Source organism: Mus musculus, chromosome 1 (assembly GCF_000001635.26).
Source record: "Mus musculus strain C57BL/6J chromosome 1, GRCm38.p6 C57BL/6J".
Lineage (NCBI taxonomy): Eukaryota > Metazoa > Chordata > Mammalia > Rodentia > Muridae > Mus > Mus musculus.
Window position 1 is genome coordinate 49,303,090 of NC_000067.6, and position 14,493 is coordinate 49,317,582.

The 14,493-nt window shown below is 36.2% G+C and overlaps 1 long non-coding RNA gene across 1 annotated transcript in view; it reads left to right on the forward strand.

Annotated features, from left to right (window-relative positions):
* C230029F24Rik (RIKEN cDNA C230029F24 gene) overlaps window positions 1-14,493 on the forward strand; it is a 95,816-nt gene that overhangs the window by 58,474 nt on the left and 22,849 nt on the right. The window contains exon 2 of the long non-coding RNA NR_151585.1: window positions 7,731-7,880. This is a non-coding gene — a long non-coding RNA (RIKEN cDNA C230029F24 gene). The remainder of the gene's footprint in view (window positions 1-7,730; window positions 7,881-14,493) is intronic.

A 14,493-nucleotide genomic window follows, 5' to 3' on the forward strand; every position in this document is an offset into this window, starting at 1 on the left:
ATGAGGAAGTCAGGTGCAAGTCATATGACTTAGCTGCAGTCCCTGGCGCCTTTGGGACTGCCGCCACACCCGCTCCCCACAATTCCCCCTTTTTTCTTTTTTGGCAGAGAGAATGTCTGTAGATAGCCCCTCGCAACCATGCCCCTTACCTGTCTTTGGGAGACAAACAGCATTGGTTTGATCCCTGTCTTAGGTTGGTGACATGCCCAGGGAGTCTTATCACTGACTACCTCTCTATTATGCCAAGCCACTCCTGGGGAGATTGTGTTTTGCTTGCAGCAGGTGCATCAAAAGGCCAGGATGTTAATTAACCTATGGCCAAATCTTAATTGCTGCAAGCAAGCCTCATGGGTGAAGGTAGAGGTCTGATCCCCAGTGTGCAAGCATAGGGGCCCTACACAAAACCATCCCTTAGGCTCATCACCCAGAGAGGTCTTGGCCAGCTCCCGTGTCGTTTTTCCTGGGGGAAGGGAACTAGGACACTGAACCTTCATGCAATCAGACGTGCCTTCCACAGGATGCCAACAGCAAGCTATCCTCTGTGCAGTGCTTAGCCTCGCACCCCACGGCATAACGCAGCATAATTTCTTTTAGAGCGGCAAACCGAATCTGAGGAGATTGTCCCGCCTCCACTGCAGCAAAAGCCTACGCTACCATGGCGAAAGTGCGGGTCGCACACTCTGCACCTAACACATGTGCCAAACACAAAACACACACACACTATAACAAGCATACATCCCAGGGCTCTCATCCCCGCTCATCTTCCCTGAAGCAAGGGATAGATGGCCAGCGGGGCTATCTCTTTAAGGGGAATTCAGGGATCAAAAAGGCATGGAAAAATTTGAACATCATGTCGAGCTGGTATTGGCGCTTCTGGAACACCGAAAGGATCTCTCATCTCGGCTCCATCCTTTGTGCTTGTGGGATCATCCACCACATCCACAGGGGCAACTGGATCAGGAGCCTCATTCTTGCAGCATCTCACCAATCTCTCCGGCACCCAAAGAGGTTCCGTCTGGTCCTGTGGAAACACACAAACAGACCCTCTCGCCCACATCAACACCTGATCTACTCGATCCCCAGGGGAGATGGACACAATACCTCGTGGTGATGAGACCATAACCTCAATCACCTTGTGTCCATCTGGGGAGTCAATACGCCAAATCTCTGGACAGAAGGTCCACCTATAGGTGGCTGCTGAGGAGGCATAGGGAGGAGGCACAGAAGCTAATTCGCCTTCCTCCTCCACCTCGGCTCTTTTATTTTGTCCTTTCTGTCCACCTGATAACACTGTGTCTACTTTCTTTTTCCTTTTTCTTTTTAAGCCCTTCTCCTTTTCCGACATACTTTCTTGTTGCTCTGTAAGGATTTTCTGACCTGTCTTGACTGCCTCTACACACAGTTTCAAACAGTAACAGAGTCCATATATCAGAACAAACAAGACCAAAACTATCAGACCTACCCACAAAGGGTCAATGGGAGAAAAAAGCATAACTACACAGCGAGGATCTATTGATCACTACACTGAGGTTATCATAGTTCCTTAACTTGTCCCCAAACCGGGAACCTTAACTTGTCCCAAAACCAGGAACCTTATCGTTACTTTGTGCCTCCTTCCTGGCAACTTTATACTCACCTCTATTTTATCCGAGGTCCTTCCCAAACTCCTGGGTTACTTTGTGCCTACTTCCTGGCAACTTTATGCTCACCTCTATTTTATCCGAGGTCCTTCCCAAAGTCCTGGGGTCGCAAGTTTCACTCACCGTGAACTTACCCTGCCGGCAACCACTGATTGCTGAAAGTTCTGAACTCGGTGGGGGAGTCGGTTCCCCATACGGGCCACCAATTGTCGCGTCTGCTCTCGACCAGCAAGAACGACACGACCACCAGTCCTTCTAACAACAGTTTATTCAGTCTTCATCTTTCTTCTTTCTCTTCATCAATACCGTTCCCCAGCTGAATAGTTCTGAATCCACGCTGGATCCTTCTCAACAGTCTGTTTTACAGGAAATTTTATTAACCACTCCTTCCCCGTGATGCAGTTCTGAATCCTCCCTGTAGCAGGGGGTCTTCGCTCTTGCCTGAAGATGTTTCTTTTCCCGGGTTTCAGCACCAACTCTTGTTGCGCGCACTCAACAGGCCAGGAAGAACGACGCTGCTACAGGATCCTTCTGCACACGTTTATTCAGTCCTGTTTCTTCTTGTTTATATCTCCCTTGTTTATATCTCTCCCTTGTTTATATCTCTCTTGTTTTTATATCTCCCTTGTTTTTATATCTCCCCTGTTTATATCTCTCCCTTGTTTTTATATCTCCCCTGTTTATATCTCCCCTGTTTATATCTCCCTTGTTTTTATATCTCCCCCACTAATAGTAATCCTCTCTCGAATAATAATCCTCCCCCGAACCCTGGGCCTCTCACTCTTTTATACTCTCAGTTCCCATCCACGCACAGCAGGCCACGCCACCTTACCAGGCACGCAGCTTCAGCTAATCAGGGCAGCAGGGGCATATCTCCATCAAATTGGATTCACCTGAATCCTGGTACACCTGCGCAGCACTCAAGATGTTTGTGTCTTATATGAGGAAGTCAGGTGCAAGTCATATGACTTAGCTGCAGTCCCTGGCGCCTTTGGGACTGCCGCCACACCCGCTCCCCACATAGTGGTCCTTATGTTTTCTAAAAAAACTGTCTTCTGTGAACCTAGCAAGCCTTAGGTGTTGTCCTACTTCCATTGCTTTTGCTGTAATTAAATATCCTTGAATAAAATATAATTTAGAGGGCAAAGGGTTTATTTTAACTAGTCCCCCCCCCACACACACACACACCAACTAGCCAGCATAAAATAGACAAGTTTTTACTGATATGAGACAATTTCCTAGGTGATTGTCTCTTTAATTGTAAAGTTGACAATTAAAATTAAACATCTCACTTGCCCATAATTGTAGATGAGTGAAAATATATGGAATGGAATGAATAAAAAGTACTCAAAATATACTTAATAAATTCATGTTTTTAAGCGATTTTTTTGTATTGCTCAGTGAATATTGCAGGAAGTGTGAGAGTTTGTAAGAGCAGTGTCAGAAAGTCAGCTGAGACAAAGGATTTCCTAGACATGGCTCCATAAACAAGGCCATATCAGGGATAATAGCAATAGAAATGTGAAACTGGAAGGACTAGAGTTTCATGGTTGTCCCATTCCTTGACAAAATATTACAGATTTCTAATGAGTGTTAGGAGTGTGGGAATGGAGTCTCATGACTGTGGTTCCTTATTGTTGTCCAATGTTGAGTGGTCACACTTATAATCATATGTATAAACATAAGAAACCAACTTAGCAAGTTGTATTTATATATTTGTGTGCAAGTGTACAGACATGCATACACACACACAATAAATAATAATCAAAGAAAAAGTTGCTAACAATGTAGTCTATGGGTAGGGTTTGGAGGGAAGGGACCTGGTAGAAGCTGGATGGAGTAAAGCAAGTAAAATGATCTAATTCTACTCTAATTAAAATATATTTTAAAAATTATTATTACCTTTTTGTCACCTATAGTTAAACTTTATTTATTTTTAGATAATTCAGAGGCATTAGTAATTGTTTTCTTAGTAAGATGTTATTCTACTATAAATTTCAAATTCCAGCAAAACCAAAGCATATTGCTACATAAGCTACCTTCTTTGTCAGCATGAGGATCAAATGATGTGAAAGTGCAACATTAATTTTGCATTCTATCTAACACAATGAAGCTGTCATTGCCTCAGTTTAATGGGATTGGTCAGTCAGGTAATGGAGATAAATATCCTCTATGTTACAAGCTGTTCAAATAACCATGAGCAAAGCTAAAAAGAACGGTTTTTCTGAAACTGAATAGAATTGACAACCCTCTGTCTCATCTGCAGATAACTCTGAATATCACAGAATGCACTTCCACCACCAACACATACACGTTCTCTCAGCTTGATAAGTATCTGTTGGTTTAGCAACTGATATTTCAGATTTCAGTCATACTGTCAGGCATGCAAATATCTCTGTCTGAAATGCATAATGAAACAAAAGCAGAAAATTATCCCTACATATGTAAATCCAGATTGTAATCATCTTAATGTAGCAAGAAGATTATGCTAACCACAAGGCTGTATAAAAAAATAATACCATTTACGTATATAGTTCATTAAAAGTCACTGTTGTGGAGCATGAGGTGGTGGCTAAATAGTTAGAGCCTGACATATGTGAGGACCAGTGAGGACCAGAATTTGGATCCAAGGAACTTATTTAAATGTTAGATGGCCACTCAAAATTCCTGCTTCAGAAGCCGGAGAGTAAGCTGACAAGAAAGATTGGCTATAAGGATAACATGGTTTTGACTGACTGATCTTGAGTCAGTGAATAGCCATGCATATACATATCATACATATCAAACACAGAGACACTCATACTCATATATATATATGAGTATGTGAGTGTTAGTTTATTTTTTATTAAGCCACTTACAAGGGCCATAGTAGCATGGTATATATATCCTGTGTGTTTGTTAAAGAATGACAAAAGGAAGCCATGAAGTGTTTATTGGCATCAGAAATGGGTTGAGAAAGAGAAACAGTGACAACTAACCAGACAAGAGGCAGGAAAGACCTTCTGTTTGAGCTACTTAAGCAAAGCTGTTTAGCTTTGATACGGGATATTCAGAATTCATTTGTAAGGTGCTAAGACAAACCAGATCTGGAAACACAACAAAACACCCAAAACAATTCAGAATCAGGAAACATCAAGTCTGATCCAGGTCCAGATTTTGAGAATGAAGAGGGGAAGCAGGCAAGTTGTTATGTGTTGACACAGCAGAGATTAGTACTAAGTGAAAGAGTATTTGATTCTTGATGTGCACACCAGTCATCAAATGGTTGTTTGGCTTAGGAAGATGACAGTTCAGGGTTATGCAAACTTAACTCTATAACATCTAATAAAGGGAAGTACCATCTCTTCTCCTTGGTCTTGTTTGTCTGATAAATTTTTTAACTAAATTTCCTGAAGAGATTTTAATAAACCCATGTTATCCAAAGAATTTCAATTCACAACCATTAACTTTAAGGTTTTTCCTTTTCTATTTCTAGAAATAAGTCATTTATAGTTCTCTGATGTATGGATGCCAGACAAATGATAAACTCCTTAGGTTTGTCCATGGTCTAAAGTCAACCTTTTCCATTAATGTAGTCTGCAAGGGGAATGAGTATCATCTAGAACACTGTTTTGTGCAATATAGATTGATAAGAATAAGCCTATTTTAGAGGTTAGCCATCCTCAAATAACAATAATCAACTGAATAATGTCTGGTTAAGTAGATTTTTTTCTAAATGGTTCTGAAATAGAAAACAGATACAGAAGAGGAGGAATTCAATTGTAACCATTAAAAGACAGATTCTCTTAGATAAGCCATGATTTTAAAAGCCTACAAACACTTAATGTTTCATAATGAGCAAAATTATGAAACCATGATACCTTTTTCTTTAAAAATATCAATGATGATTTTTACAAAAAAGCAAAGACCATGATATATTGAGGTGACTGATTCAATGCAAGCCTTTGTGTTAAAAACCACACAAAATCTTTCTACTTTACAACTATGCATAAATTGCTTTTGCTAGGCAGTGTAGTCTTAAGGAGAATTCATTTATGAAAATTTTGTACTGCCTTTTCTGATTGGAAAAGGTTTCAGGGAAAGTATTTTCTGCTTCCTGGAATTTTCTATCAATACATAAATAACTATGTAAAATCAATCAATTAGTATAGATATCTCAGAGACTTAAGTATACATTAATATACTCTAGATGGAAAGTTATAAAACACAGTGAATTCAGTCTCAAATTCTTAATTTGAGCTCCGAAAGCTAGATTTTCATTTTGGGGAGAAGGGCAATGAGAAGAGAAGTATAAAAGAAGATTTTATGTGTCATTAAAGTTAAAATAGTTCATCAATTATATTTCCATATTTTCCTGTTTTAGATCAATTAGGTTAATAAATGAACTCATACTTTCAAGGGTAACAAATAAATTATTTTCTTTAATAGGAACTTTGCTATAAAATATTAATTTAAAATGTACACAGAAATTAAATGAAGAACTAATTTTATAAATATGACCACTATGTTAAATGTACTTGTTTACAGGTACAGTCTTATAACTGCATAATACACCATAAAACCAAAGCTTTCACCTTTAAGGAATGATAGATTTCTCTGTTAGATACATTGAAATAGTATTTGTGGCAAAATATTAATGATTGTAATTAATTGGAAAGTATTATACCTTAAATCTATAAATATTTTATGCATGTAAAAAAAAAAAAAGAAAAATTCTCCATTTTCAGAAGTCACTATTATGCTATTAGGTCCCTTGTAAATGGCTTAATAAAAAATAAACTAACACACATATAAATATGAACCCCTATTACAAGAGATTTTTTGATAAAAACAGGTCCCTCTCCACTTTGGCTCTTTTTTTCCCAAAACAAAACAGCAATGCAAATTAAATAAGCATGAGTAGGACATAAATATCAGCCTTCTAATTTCAAAAATAACTGAATTAAGTAAGAGCAACAACAGATAAAACATAGAAATTGAAGTTGAGGTAGATTTTATGAATCTAAAATCATTCACTTGTATTAAATAAGAAGAAAAAGTTATTTCAAAAGTAGAAAAATCAGTACAGCAAACACAATAGTAACTCCATAGGTATCATACTGTAATGTACGAACAGTAGGTAAAAATTGGTCAAATGAATTAGGGCAGGGGAAATGATTTCTTGATCTTGGTTAGAAGCTAGACAGACATCTTTGCTTTAGTATTGGCTAGAGGCCAGCAATGCCATAAGTGGCTCTATTGGCTGCCTTGCATACTTGCTATATTTCTTCGTACTTTATACAACCTAATGGAACACCACTGCTTAGTAGCTGTAGGGTATAAGCAACCCTGGAAATCACCTGGCACCTCATGTGTGGCACTGCTTGATTACTGATCCATATCTGAACTAGCATACCCTCTTGTTTCAATTTAAACTTCAAGGCATTAATAAATGCCATATTAATTGGCAGATAGGGCCCTTTTGTAGAATTCTCACTTCTGGGACCTGTTCAACCACACAGGAACTCTGATTCCTCCTCCACCCCATCCTGCTCTGTTTCTTCCTCCTCCTCCTTGTCCTCCTCCCGCCCTGTTACTCGTCTTCTTCCTCCCGCCCATAAGCTGTACTTTTACTATGATAAGTAAGCTCCATCCTAAACTTACCCTTTCTTTGTGTGATGCTGGAGCTCTTCGAGTTCAACATATTAAAACGTGGAGCCATCAGTAGAGAGTCTTGATCTGTTACACATATTGTTTTGATTAAACTAACTGCATCGCTGAACAAAACCAAAAATCACGACTATTAAAAGGGGATTGAAGATGAGGATTAGAGTAGGATGAACCATAAGAAAAATAAGTAAACGTAGAAGGAGAGCAAAATTTACATCTCTAACAAATAAGCTAATTGCAATTGATACTTGCTAGTAAAGGTAAATCAGTTTCCTTCAAAGGAGTGACACTAGGTATATCACTCACACTATAGTGCAGGCTCTATGCACAAGAGTTGTTTGCCAACACAAAAGGCACTAAATTTGTTTTATATGCTTGGTATTGTTGTTATTGCTTATTTTTCTTTTTTATCTTATTGATTTTTTGTCTTGTTTTTGACAGAGACAGGGAGAGGAGAGGAGAGGAGAGAAGAAGAAGAAGGAGAAGAAGAAGAAGAAGAAGAAGAAGAAGAAGAAGAAGAAGAAGAAGAAGAAGAAGAAGAAGAAGAAGAAGAAAGAGAGAGAGAGAGAGAGAGAGCGAGCATGAAGTTAGGTGAGTAGGAATACGGGAGAAGATTCAGGAGATGGCAGAGATAAAATATGATGAAATCATTTTGTTTCAAAAGAGTTTTCTTTTAAACGATATTGTAAAAAATCCTGTGACTTGTTAGATACAAATACTCTACTACCTCCACCTATTTAAGTGAATATTAGTGCTTACAATAAAAATACAAGACCTTCCCTGGTTTCCAGAATTTCCAGGGGTAGAAGCCTCTGGGAATTTACAGTGGTGGATGGAATAGCAGGAGATACAATATTGACTGCCGTCTTCAATTTCTTGTGCGTCTTCTGTGCCCTCTTAACATTCCTACCTATTACTTCCCTTGGATTACTTTCTGCTCTACTACTAAAAGAATTTAATGTGAAAGTAACATTTTACTGAACAGCATTTAGTTCAGAAAGGTCACTATTTTAAACTAGTTTGTATGGTTATATGATATGCCCAAGAGTGGCTGATTTATAGTGAAAGGAATTTTATTGATCCATGGATCTGGAAGATGAAACTCCAATATCAAGGAATGAATATCTGGCCAGGATTTTTGTAGTGACTCAATCCACACCAGAAGGACAAAAATAGGTCAAGATAGAGAATTAAATAAAATGCCCAGCCTTAGCACTGTTATAATGGTCATTAATCATCTCATGAGAAAGACATTGTACATTAACACCTCCAATGAGACCACACTTTTGAAACAAAATTTAAGTTTTCAATGGGATAATTATTAGGGCATATATAAACTAAACAGTAATTAGTAGTGCATAAACATAGATTAGATATTTGTTTTTCAAATGGTTAGAATTCTATTGAGGAACTGTAAGAAATGTATCATGACTTTAATACACTAGTACTAGTTTCTTCTTCTGAGAGTAATTTTTTTGTTCATGTGTGTATGTTTGTATGTATAAGAGTCACATGTCATGATATTTTTAACTGATTTTCAAGTCTTCCAGAATAATAAAACTCACAATATAGTGACTCACATATACAAAAAGGACATAATTCAAATTGTTTATACACACACACACACACACATATATATATATGGAATATCAAAAATATCCTAAATGATCTTGTATCTCAAATATAAAGATAATGGCCATTCTAGTGGAATCATAGTTTGATTCACCTTAAAAATTAGCTGTTAGGATATAATATATATGGAGCTTGAGAAGAATATTAATAAAGCAAACAACATAGTTACCTAGGCATCCACATAGATTACAATTTCTTGGAAGAGCAATTATTTACACTACCAAATGAACATTTAATTAATTACATTCCAGGAACATTTCATACTATAGAATACCAGTGTAACTGTGTGATTTTGTATGTGTTAACATATATTTATCATATATATTTTTTCTGATATATATATATACACATATATATACATATAAATTATACATATATATATCAGAAAACAATATATATTTATGTCAAAATGTAATTTAAAGTTATGTTACAGTGTAATTAGGACTAAAACAAGTGACACATCAAAAAAAGCATGTGTGCATAAGCATATAAGTACACATTAGGGGATCAAACAAAAGCAGATCTGATGAAACAAGCTGACTTCATGGAGCCTGCAGTTGACCCAAGTTGTCTATTTTATGTCTACTTCATACATCTCTTTACAGAGGAAGTTGGCTCTGTTTCAGAGTGATAGATTATAAACATTGAATCACATGTATATCACAGACTGTCTCTAACTAACTAATAGAGATTACACATTTACTCTTTCTATTAAGAAGTATGGTCCTGTATATGACATATATCCAGTCTGGATAGAGACCTTTACCTATAGCCCACCCTAAGACCACTTGGTAAACTGCCTACAGTCATATTCTCCAAACCATGTATATCACTGATATATATAATATTACTGTCTGCCTAAATCATATATCTGCCTTTTTCATGATTGTACCTCTGCTCACATAAAATAAAGGGAAACCACATTAGCTCCTTAAAATGAAAGCAATGAAGCAAAGCAGAAAGAGGAAAATTTTATGTCTTAAGGATTCAATTTCTTTTTGCACACACCCACACACCCTCCCCCCACACACACACACACGTACACATATACAGACTGAAGCAGAATTAATTTTATAATGAATTAGCAGGCATATTTTGGAATGCCTAGTGCCTGTGCTTCCAAGTTACAATGAAAGCATCTCTGTCCTTTATTTCATTCAATAGGGCTTTGCACATTTTTCATGGAGGAAACAAAAACAAGGACTGTGGAGATGCTCAGCACAATAGCACATGCTTCCCTCACAGAGAGCAAAAATTCTCAGAATACACATTAGGCAGTTTACAATTGCCTGCAACCTTAACACTAGAGAACCAAAATCCATCTTTTGAACTCCTCAGACACCAGCACTCATACATGCAATGTACGCCCCCCCAAACGAACAAACACACAGACACAGACACAGACACAGACACAGACACACACACACACACACACACACACACACACACACACACACACAGAGAGAGAGAGAGAGAGAGAGAGAGAGAGAGAGAGAGAGAGAGAGGAGAGAGAGAGAGAGAGAGAGAGGGTTTTGTTTTAGTTTTGCCTTCATCAGCTACATGTCAACATAAAGAGGACAGAGATGTCCCCACACAACTTTGTGAGCATTTGGCAAGAAGAGGTAAAACTTGAATTAACAGTTCATTGTCATATTTTAGCAGATGATAGCAAATATTCACTGATAAATGCAGCACTGTTAGGGCACACGCAGAGAATCGCGCGTGTGCACGCGCGCGCGCACACACACACACACACACACACAAGGCCATCACAGCAATCTTAATTTTCAAAAGTGAGAAAAACTATGATTTTGATCTTATGTATTCACACAAATTCTTTCAACAGAAACATATATGTGGGTACATTAATGAAACATGTAGGAACTTACAGAGACCAACTTCTCTGATACAAATGTTGCAATGTAGTTTAGTCAGGTTAAGCAATATTGTCATGTTTTAAAATTTACAAATAAAAAATAAAACCTCAGAGAGCAAAGAATGTCTAGTATACCTTAAGGTATTGAATTCAAAATCCAAACAATATTTCTGCTTAGAAGGCCAACACTTAGATTTCAGAGATTCAGAAGGCTCTGCTTATCTGTCTGGACAGAAACTTGAAACACATTCCTTTCACCAAAAAACTGTAGAATATGTCCAGAATTAGTTTAGATTTTATGATTTATTTTATTATTGTACAATAGATTGCCAAAAAAGTAAGGGATATACTTATGCAAGTAACATTCCACCTATAACTTACCTAGAAGTATCTTAATGCCCTTAAATGAAATTATATTCATAAGCTGTAATTTTGAAAAAAACCCAAATATCTGGATGGAACATAATAATTCAGGTTTACTTCACAGAGTGATGAAGCAATATTTCATTTGGAAAATAATTATTCTATATGAAAGATGAGTGTACTGCACTTCTTTTCCAGGCTTCTATTAGGTGGAAAAGCAAATGAACTGAACTTACAAACATGATCATATATGCCTCTTGTAATATTACTTATTTCTGTGTATTGATTTAATGTTACAAATTCAACAGGAATATATTATGGTCATCAAATTTTGATGGAGCATTCTTGTCTCTTCTAGGATATTTTTGTGATCCTTATTTTGTGCCTTCTCATGTGTACCCAAATGATTTTAATCAGAAGTATCTATAATGGTATTTTAATAACTATCATCTGAGGATTCTGCCGAAACTCTCAGGCTAAATCCTGGTTTCTTTATACTCTTTATACACCTTCTTTGCTATATTTATTTATACCTACATTCCAGATTACAAAGTCTACTAAGAAATGGACTTTTTTTCCAGCTTTTTATTTCGTTTTATCAACATCCAGAGTATGAAGCATGCCAAGTAATCTTGTTGAACAGAAAAATGTATGTTTATAACAGAACTTAAACTATCAGCATGCTTAATTAACCATACTTGAGGATATTTTAAACTATTCAAGTCAGGCATAAAACAACACAATGCTTGTCGACATAGATACTGACATTAGTGTGTGTATCAAGACATAATTAATTGATTTGACCATATTAGAAAATAAAATAAAATAAACCTCTATAGTAATAACACTAAAATTATATGCCATGCTCAGTATCTATGCAGTGCTCCAAATTTGAGGTGCATTTTATAACCTTTATATTGTATATTAACCAGTCCTGAAAGAACTATATCAATAGATTAAGACTTGGGAATGGTAAATATCATACCATGCACATTGATAATCAAACTTAAGGTTGTTTAATTTTAAGATTGAATTTTCATTTATTTATAGTATTTTAAATAGTTTATAATCAAAGTACTACATGGCATTAAACTCAGTTATATCAGGCTCATTCAAATTCAGTCAGTTTGCCCAAATTTCCTTTTAACATTTTGCTTCGGAACTTGGGTAAACAATAGCAGCACTTGGTATATCAATCGTCCATCTGGCTGGATATATGGCTGGCTATCTATATTTCCATGTTATGCTGAAGCTTAATTATACAATTATCACAATGGCTGTATGTACATATGAACTCATCCATGCTTTATTTAATTCTTTAAGATCAAATTTTACCAGGTACACATTTTTCTTACACGTTGACTAATTTGATATTATTCTGAGTATGTAAGTTATTTATGCTGCCTACATTAAAACAAATATTTCATGAATAATGACAAAGTTTATAGTATTAGTAGAAGAGCACATCAATTTGAAGCTATTTGTATTTCCACACCTTAAGAGTAGTTTTATTCCCTTCTGGATTGACAATGATTTCCTCTTTGTAACTGAGGAATAGTTTTTCATGAGAATCTTATTCTTGGAATGTTAAACTAAAAGTTAATCCTTTCCTCACTCTCCAAAACCTGTCAGTTTTTCAACTGGTTTAGTACTTCTTAAGACTTCTTCCCACATTATCAGGAAGGAAGCTAACGTGCTGTGAATCATTCTAGAGTGTACATTGCTTACATTCCTAATTATTGCCATCATAATAACTGTTCTGTATAATTGGCTGGATTTGTTGGAAGAAAAAACTTTATACAGCCACAGATTGGAGGCAAAGAACTTTTTGACTATTTAAGACTCTTCCATCTGATAATCAAATAGAGATGCTAAGTCATCTGATCTGAAACACACTTGAAATGACACAGATTATGTCGTGCAGCATACATAATATATGCTGAGGCAGAAAAGGCTGCTGAGTTGACTTTTCTCTGTTGCTATTGCTGAAGTCAGTCAGTGGAATTATAGGTAACAACTGTTTTTCAGCCATACATATGTACTTATCAATGTATACCATACAAATGAATGTTGTTATTTCTGTAGGAACTAAAGTGGAAAAAGTGGGAGGAAATTGGCAAAGAAGTAAATGCCAGCCTACTTTTGAGCATTATTGCAGGCTTAGTGCACTGCTTGCTTTGGAAGTTCCTTTTTCTTTCCTTGGTTATTTCATTGGTTTCGATTTTGGAATAAGCATTTAAAAAACTTTCATTATAATTTGTTTCTACTCTAGCAGTTGTACTTTATTCAGGGAATCCACATCACCTAATGTCAGCATCATGATAAGATATTCATTAGGAGATCTGCAGTGTTTAGTATTGGTGAATGCTATTTTAAATAATTCAGTAATGATTTTCTATCCCTGCCACATATTTTATCAGAATGTAAGATGATTGTGAATGTGTGATGTTTACTGTCATCATAAATGTACTTTGGTATGGTGAAATCTAGGATGGTATTTCAACATATATGTACAGGTATGGGCATATATTTTGATGTTGTTAAAAATCATTCTGGATGTGAAATATATTCATTCAAATTCAAAATTTAAAAATTTTCAAAGCAGGAAAGTATCCTCAAAAATTATCTAAATAACATTCTATTTTCTAAGTAAATTTTCAAGATTAATCATGAAGGAAAGAGGCAAAGATGATGGTGGTAAAGTTAGGTTGGCATACAGAGGAGAAATAAAGAAAAAAGAAAAAAAAGACTAATATTATTCTGTGCATTCTGTTCTTAATATATATAAAGTTCAATTCACAGACCACATGAAGCTCAAGAAGGAAGACCAAATGTGTATGTTTTGGTTCTTCTTAGAAGGGAGAACAAAATACTCAAGAGTGGAAATATGGAAATAAGTATGGAGTAGAGACTGATCGAACGGCAATCCACAGACTGCCACACATGTTCAAGAAATTTTCCTCTCTGCCAATGTGTTCGAGGTTCTTTCTAACTTTCTATTCTATTAGGTTCAGCCTATCTGGTTTTATGTGGAAGTCCTTGATCTACTTGGACTTGAACATTGTACAAGGAGATAAGAATGGATCAATTTGCATTCTTCTACATGTTCACTGACAGTTGAACCAGCACATTTTGTTGAAAATACTGTCCTTTTTCTACTGGATGTTTTTGGCTTCTTTGTCAAAGATCAAGTAGTGACCATAAGTGTGTGGGTTAATTTCTGGAACTTCAATTATATTCCATTTATCTACCTGTCTCTATACCAATACCATATAGTCTTTATTACCATTACTCTGTAGTACAGCTTCAAGTCATAGATGGTGATTCCTCCAG